Source organism: Portunus trituberculatus, chromosome 42, assembly GCF_017591435.1.
Source record: "Portunus trituberculatus isolate SZX2019 chromosome 42, ASM1759143v1, whole genome shotgun sequence".
Taxonomy (NCBI): domain Eukaryota; kingdom Metazoa; phylum Arthropoda; class Malacostraca; order Decapoda; family Portunidae; genus Portunus; species Portunus trituberculatus.
In genome coordinates, this window is record NC_059296.1 from 7036938 (window position 1) to 7044437 (window position 7500).

The 7500-nt window shown below is 47.2% G+C and overlaps 1 protein-coding gene, 1 long non-coding RNA gene and 1 other non-coding gene across 4 annotated transcripts in view; 2 read left to right on the forward strand and 1 right to left on the reverse strand.

Moving 5' to 3' along the window:
- LOC123517780 overlaps nucleotides 1–7500 on the forward strand; it is a 199082-nt gene that overhangs the window by 104781 nt on the left and 86801 nt on the right. The window lies entirely within an intron of this gene.
- The window catches only part of LOC123517779, a 118623-nt gene that overhangs the window by 52382 nt on the left and 58741 nt on the right, over nucleotides 1–7500 (reverse strand). The window lies entirely within an intron of this gene.
- Trnat-ugu lies at nucleotides 1962–2033 on the forward strand. Its single transcript has one exon. It is a non-coding gene; the product is annotated as a tRNA-Thr (tRNA).

The window sequence follows — 7500 nt, forward strand, 5'->3', positions numbered from 1 at the left end:
AGTGGAGGAGAGTTATTGACTAGATTGGAGGAGGAAAGTGGAGGTGAGAGATTGGTGGATGAGACGAATGTGAATGGACTAGGAGTGGCGGTGGTGTAGGTTGTTGAGTGGTTAGGTGGATGATAGGGTGAGTGATGCACAGGGAAGTAGAGATGAAGTGTGTGTGTGTGTGTGTGTGTGTGTGTGTGTGTGTGTGTGTGTGTGTGGAGGGTAGCGCGTCGTGGCTGATTGTATTGGGTGGTGGTGGTGGTGGTGAAGGGTGTGGCAAGGAGGTGAAAAGTGAGACAGCTGGAGCGACTCACACGGGAATCTCACTGGTATCTCGTCTTGAGCAACGTGTTCTTTCCTCTCACCTCCATACACACCCCTTCACTCTTCCCCACCCGCGTGTAAATAGACGGACAACAACCACTTTACCTCTCAAACTTACCGTCACTCTTCCCGCTATCACTTTACCGTCACCTCAAACCCTAACTCATTGCTATTCCTCGTCGCTCCTCTTGATTTACCTCTCATTGGGTACGTATGATTCTTATGACGGCAGTAGAGGAAATATATATCGCTCATTTACCTCACAGCAGATGCTCTCTTAATTGTCAAAGATGTGAGTTGACAAATTTGACGGTTCCATTCTCCATACTCCTCAAAGTCTTATCTGGAAATTATTTTGACATACTACACCAACTATTGTATATCTGTTACCAGGGAGCGCGGGAAACTGTGTGTGTGGATGAATCATGCTATACCGGGAAGGGTCTCTGTTGTGAATGGTATGTTGATATTGTGTACCTTCTCAACCAGACGAATGAGGCTAGTGTGAGTGGAATAGATGCTTATAATGAAGTGAAAGAATAAAACAATAAATTATAGTCATGCGAACTGTGTCTGATGGAGTGAGAGTGTATAAAGTCACCTCAGGAACTTATTAATTTTACCTGCGGCAGTTTTCTGATGCATTCATTAGACGTAATTGAACGAACACCTCTTCTTCTCCCTACCATCTTTTATCTGCCTTGTGTCTGGAGAGAGAGAGAGAGAGAGAGAGAGAGAGAGAGAGAGAGAGAGAGAGAGAGAGAGAGAGAGAGAGAGAGAGAGAGAGAGAGAGAGAGAGAGAGAGAGAGAGAGAGAGAGAGAGAGAGAGAGAGAGAGAGAGAGAGAGAGAGAGAGAGAGAGAGAGAGAGAGAGAGAGAGAGAGAGAGAGAGAGAGAGAGAGAGAGAGAGAGAGAGAGAGAGAGAGAGAGAGAGAGAGAGATATCCCAACGAGCTGTTACCTCACATATAGCAAGCTTACATATCTAGAATATACTACATTTTCAACACCTGTTTTTTTCCGTTGCTTTGTTTGGCTTCTAAGTAATGCACACTATTGACCGACGAGACTTAATCCAGGTGTAAGTGTGGCGGGATAGTGGCGGCGGCTGTGGAGGTGACGGTGGCGATGTCTCTCTCGGTTCATTTTCCTGTTGTTTTTACATGGTGTTTTTCTTTTTTTTTTTTAGTTTTAGTTTCCTACTGTCTTTCTCCCAAGCCAGAGTCGCCTTGCATGTGGCGAGCCAGTTTGTATCGAGCTAATCCTTTACTTTTCGTCTTTCTCCCTCCGCTGCATGTGTGATATGTTTTTTTTTTATTTTTTTTTCTTTATTCAGCTTCGATTCAATATGCAGTGTGTGTGTGTGTGTGTGTGTGTGTGTGTGTGTAGAGAGAGAGAGAGAGAGAGAGAGAGAGAGAGAGAGAGAGAGAGAGAGAGAGAGAGAGAGAAAAGGGGGGGGGGAGATGAGAATGTGCGTTTGTGTGTCGTCATCACCACGTATTTGGGTCACGTCTTTCATAAGCTTAATTTTATACTCGACATTAAACACGAGGCCCACTATTAAATGATGGAAGCTAGCAGTGGGATTTGTCACAGCGTTTTGCGATGCGAGCAGCGAGGTGTGTAGCGCGCGTGTGGCTGGTCAGGTACAGCCTCCTTAGCTCAGGGGCAGAGCACTGGTCTTGTAAACCAGGGGTCGTGAGTTCGATTCTCACAGGGGGCAAACTTTCATATTGTTTGTTTTGCGTTTGTTTGTCACCAAGGCCTGTCTTGTGTTGCCGGGGCGGCGGCAGGTAAGGCATAGCAGGTGAACAGCGGCAGTGGCAGTGAGTCAACGCTGACGCCGAGAAAGTTTTGGCCGCGCACTGGTGAGCTGTTGAGTAACAGCAGCAGCAGCAGCTGTGTAGGTGGCGAGGCGGAACCACCCTTGTGGACACAGGTGGCGGGGACGCCGCCGCACCTGTCCAGGTGTCGCGTCTGTCTGACGCGTGAATAGTAGGGGTTGCTGTACCTATTATTCTTCATTTTAATGATAATTATGGTGATAATAATAATGATGGGGATGATATTAATTGAAGTTCTAATTATCATGATATAGTAATATTGATATTCATATTCATATTATTCATACTCATATTCCTATCATTGTTATTGTTATTATTATTATTATTATTATTATTATTATTATTATTATTATTATTATTATTATTATTTATTATTGTTATGTTTACTGATATTATTATTTTATTATGTTATGATAATTATCATCATCATTGTTAAGAAAATAAGTACAAGGCCAGGGATTCGTGGTGTGTGGAGCGGCGTGGCGTGGCGTGGCGTGGCGTGTGTGGCAGTGTCTGGAGTGTCGCCGCACACGGCAGGATCTGCGGCGAGGCGCTGCGCATGTCATCCTCGCGGAGGAAATTTTATGCTTTCAGACTAATTGGCCCTCTCGAAATTAATTTAAGTACCATTAATTTGTTTCGGGATTTGGGTTTCGCATTAAAAAAGGAAGGTGTTATTTATGAGACACACGAGTATCAGCAGCGATGATTGAACCTTTACAGTGACATAAATACTTTGCATTCACTCTTTTCTCCACTTCGCTTGTACACTTCACTCCATCAGTATTCTGGTGGCGTGCAGCATCGAAGCAGTCACTCCACTCTGCGTATGAGATGGTGTGACTGTTGTAATTATTGCCTGTTGTCGCTCGGCAATGTTGGGCCAAAGTGAACCGATGGGAAATGTGGGTGGGCCGGTGATGACATATATGGTTTTCTGGGCGTCAGGACGTGTGACACGCTGGACCCTTCGCCGGAATGTGGTCAGCACTCCCTCCCACATTGGTTTTTCATCTTTAAGCTAAAGAGTTTTGAAATAAGCTCAGCAGCTTTATTGTTGATATGGCTTCCATTGCATTGATTATTTACGTGTCATTAATGATTGGCGTCCTCACAGTCATGAGAACACTTTTTGAGGTTGCCTTTACTGTCCTTTGTTTTGCTCTAGTCACTACATCACTATTGAACGGCGGTAATGACCAGTGGTGTCAGGAAAACGGCTATAGTGTCAGTAATTCGCTCCTCGCTTCAAGTGCGTTCATGTGACTGGAAGAAGTGTAATGTGCAGTGAGCAGCGGGAGGCTCGGCAGAGGCTGAGAGGCTGCCCTTGACACTCTAATTGGCATACCTGAGTGACTCCCAATTGCCTAAGCACCACTGAGGCGGCAGGGAGGACGCGTTGGGTGAGGACTAAATTAACGGGTGAGGCATTGTTTTAGCAGCCGGTCCTTGTTAGCAGTGGCCTCTGTAGCACTACTATTCGGAAACCTTATGGAATGCTGCACCGCCTTATGTGGGTGAGAGTGCGTGCCTGACACAAGTTGTACAGATGAGTAAATAAAGTAGTTCCTTATTGTGAAACTTCGAGTCCCATACAAGTGATCAGTAAATATGAAGTGGTCTCGGCAATTCATGACCTGTCAGTGTTTGGAATGCTGGTGTTCGTTTGTGTCCGTCGGAGGGAATTTGTGTGCGGGCAGTGGCTTGCTCCTCGAGTCTTAGCGTGGTGGTGGTGGTGGTGGTGGTGAAGGACTCGTTTCCGGCATCTGTTGGAACTGTTTCCTTAATCACGGTTCAAAGGAGAGAAAGTTTTCTGATGACGTTTTCTTCACTGTCTTATTTTTCTTTGTACCACTGACTTGCCATTGTTTGTTCTTTTATGGATTTTAGAGTAAATATAAAAAGAACTTCACTGTCCAGCACACAGCATTGATTAAATTTAACTCTTTCTATTTTTCAACATGTGCCAGCTTTACTTGCCCTTTCTCCTCTTCTCCGTCCGCTTTGAACTCCAGCCCCTGTGGAACTCGGAGAAAGTCTTTACAATCGACAGATCCCATTGCGTTCCAAGTTTTTCATCCCAGCCAGAACTATCTCGTGTATTTCAACGAAGCGGTGTTCGGCCGCTGCTTCTTAGAGGATCTTCCGGCAAGACCCAATATAAGTTCAAGACCATCTGATCTGAACTGACACCTTACGAACAACTTGCACATTGACCCACCCAAAAATAAGGCTGGAGAGTTTTAATTACTTCTTTTTATATTTACACACACACACACACACACACACACACACACACACACACACACACACACACACACACACACACACACACACACACACACACACACACACACACACTGTCCATAATGTAACTCCTTCTCTCTTTCCGAAAAAGAGAAAAGGATCTGGTGAGGTTATTAGGGGTGGTGAGTGGGCACGCTTCACCAGGACCCATCGTTGTGAGAGTGACGAGGGACAGTGAGCGAGAAGACTCTCCCAAGATAACGCGAGGGCGGCGCTTACAGCCTCTCCTCCGACGGCGATGTGGCCCGAGGGAGGAGGTCGGGTGCATTAAGGGGTTAGGGCGTGGAATTAATGGTGAAAACTGACTGTAAAGACGTGAGAGGAAAGAAGGACAGGTGGGAAAGAAAAACCGGAGGCGTGCAGAAAAAAAAAGAAGAAAAATAGCGATGTAGAAGAGTACGATGCCTGTGGGTGAAGGCAAGAGCTCTGGAGGGAGACCTGATTGTGGAGGAAAAGTCCGGCGAGGAAAGGCTAGAAGTGTGGAGGAAAACTGAAGGTGTTGAGGAAGCCTGAAGGTGTGGAGAAAGACCAGAAGAGGCTGGGAGGTGAGCGGTGATGGAGGTGGCAGTTAAGGGCGCGATAAAGTCACAGGCAGGAGGTGGAGAAAGGAGGAAGTTTTGAGAGAGAAGTGGAGCAGACTTGTTGCTGCCACGGTGACGGAAGCGCTGGAGGTGGAAGAAGGAAGACAGGAAGAGGTCAAGTGTGGAAGGAAGTAGCGACCGTGATGAAGGAGAGGAGATAGGATGGACTTGGTGTTTGTGAAGTGATGGCCAGCTGACTCGCTGCGACAACAACGAAATGCGGCAGTGTTTCACCGTAGAGAGAGAGAGAGAGAATATGTTAAGGTTATGTGTCCCATCTTCCATAAGGCTCATCCAATAAAATACACAAGACATAAGAGGACATACTTTTCTTATTGAACATAACAGTGTACCACAATACAAAGCCGAGGCGGTGAACTGACAGGAGGCACGTGGGATGAAATGGCAGGAATTTTACTCGAAGACGAAGGTCAATAGATGTATTTGTAACACTGACAGAGCTGGAGGATAGATGCACGAGTTGACATAAGAACGTCTATCCCTGAAACGGTATTGATATGAATATTATGTAAGACGTCTTGCATTAGTTATTGTGTGTGTGGCAGTTAAGATCGGGTTGTCAGCACCGGGATTGTTGCGTGGTGCCGTGTGAAGATCGTTGTATGAAGCGGTAGTATGGTGCGGGAGTGTTCTGTATGTTCAGTGGCGGTGTGCAGTGGAGGTGTGCAGGAGTGTTGTGTGAGGAGTGGAGGTGTGCAGGAGTGTTGTGTGAGGAGTGGTGGTGTGCAGGTGTGTTGTGTGAGGAGTGGAGGTGTGCAGGAGTGTTGTGTGAGGAGTGGAGGTGTGCTGGAGTGTTGTGTGAGGAGTGGAGGTGTGCTGGAGTGTTGTGTGAGGAGTGGAGGTGTGCAGGTGTGTTGTGTGACGAGTGGAGGTGTGCAGGAGTGTTGTGTGAGGAGTAGTGTGCAGGTGTGTTGTGTGAGGAGTGGAGGTGTGCAGGAGTGTTGTGTGAGGAGTGGAGGTGTGCAGGTGTGTTGTGTGAGGAGTGGCGGTGTGCAGGAGTGTCCGTGTAGTGCAGTGGTGGGATGCAGGAGTGTAGTGTAAGAAGTAGTAAGTGGTGGAGTACAAAAGTGTTTTGTATGGAGCAGTGGTGGGATGCATGAGTGTTGTGATGAGGGAATGTTGAGATGGCGGAGTCAGTGTCAGTAGGGTGTTCTGTCATCGTCCTGCCACATTGGCTGCCGTCCTTTGACCGCTCAGCGAGACGGGAAACAAGGGACACACCGCACATTTTATTCAGTAATATGCCTTTTTTTCATCCTTAATAATTATTTGATGTTGGGAGCCTCCCACGGAGTTAATGAATGCCCGCAGAAGGGCCCCGGACTTGCCCCTAATTAGTCTCCTGATTATATTTCATGAAGGTTTATGAAATTTTTCTTCTGGTCATTTAAGACGCCCGAGATGGAGGAGGCGGGATATCCCGAAGGTGCTCTGCGCTTATAATACCTTTTCTGCCGCGAATAAAGGTTGTTTGCCTTTGGTGTAACAAAGAACAATGCAGCAATACTGTGATAATTATCATTTTACTACTACTACTACTACTACTACTACTACTACTACTACTACTACTACTACTACTACTACTACTACTACTACTACTACTACTATAGGAAATCAATAAAAAACACTACCATTTTGCGCGCGCGCCTGTGTGTGTGTGTGTGTGTGTGTGTGTGTGTGTGTGTGTGTGTGTGTGAGAGAGAGAGAGAGAGAGAGAGAGAGAGAGAGAGAGAGAGAGAGAGAGAGGAGTTTAGGATAAGATGAAGCTGCATGTATAATGGAGGGAGTAAACGCTCCGGGCAACGCTCCTCCCAACAACCTGCAGGCAACAGGTAAGGCGTCCAGGTGCTTCTTCAGGTGGCGGCGCTTCCAGGTCATCGAGTAGCTGGGAGCGTCTGTCTCCCAGGCACTTGTCCCGCGCGCCGGTGCGGAGTTACGAAGTCCTCCTCCTCCTCCTCCTCCTCCTCCTCCTCCTCCTCCTCCTCCTCCTCCTCCTCCTCCTCCTCCTCCTCCTCCTCGGTAGTGCTCTATCTTGCTGTTCGTAACGCTTGGGAAAATTCCCCGCACGTGTTGTTCTTGTACTTTTCCCGAGGCTGCGTTGTGCTAAGAAAGCTCTCTCTTTTTTTTTTCTTCGTACAGTTTTATCCTTTTTCTTCCGTCGACTTCGTTTTCCTCAGACTTTTCTTTATAGTCGGAATAAACAGCGAGATAATCCCAGACTCGCGTACCCCGGCAGGCCTCCGCCCGAAGCACTCTGTAAACAGCCAAGGACACGCGCACCGCCTGCCGTTGGAAGGAGACAGCGGGTGTGGGGGCGGTGATAGCGGCGCCAGCTAGGACTGAACTAGCTTTAGGAGAGAAGGAACTGGCTGTGGAGGAGAGAAAACGAGCCTTGAAAGTGAAAATGAGGTGCTGGGGGAGGGGGTGGAGACAGAAA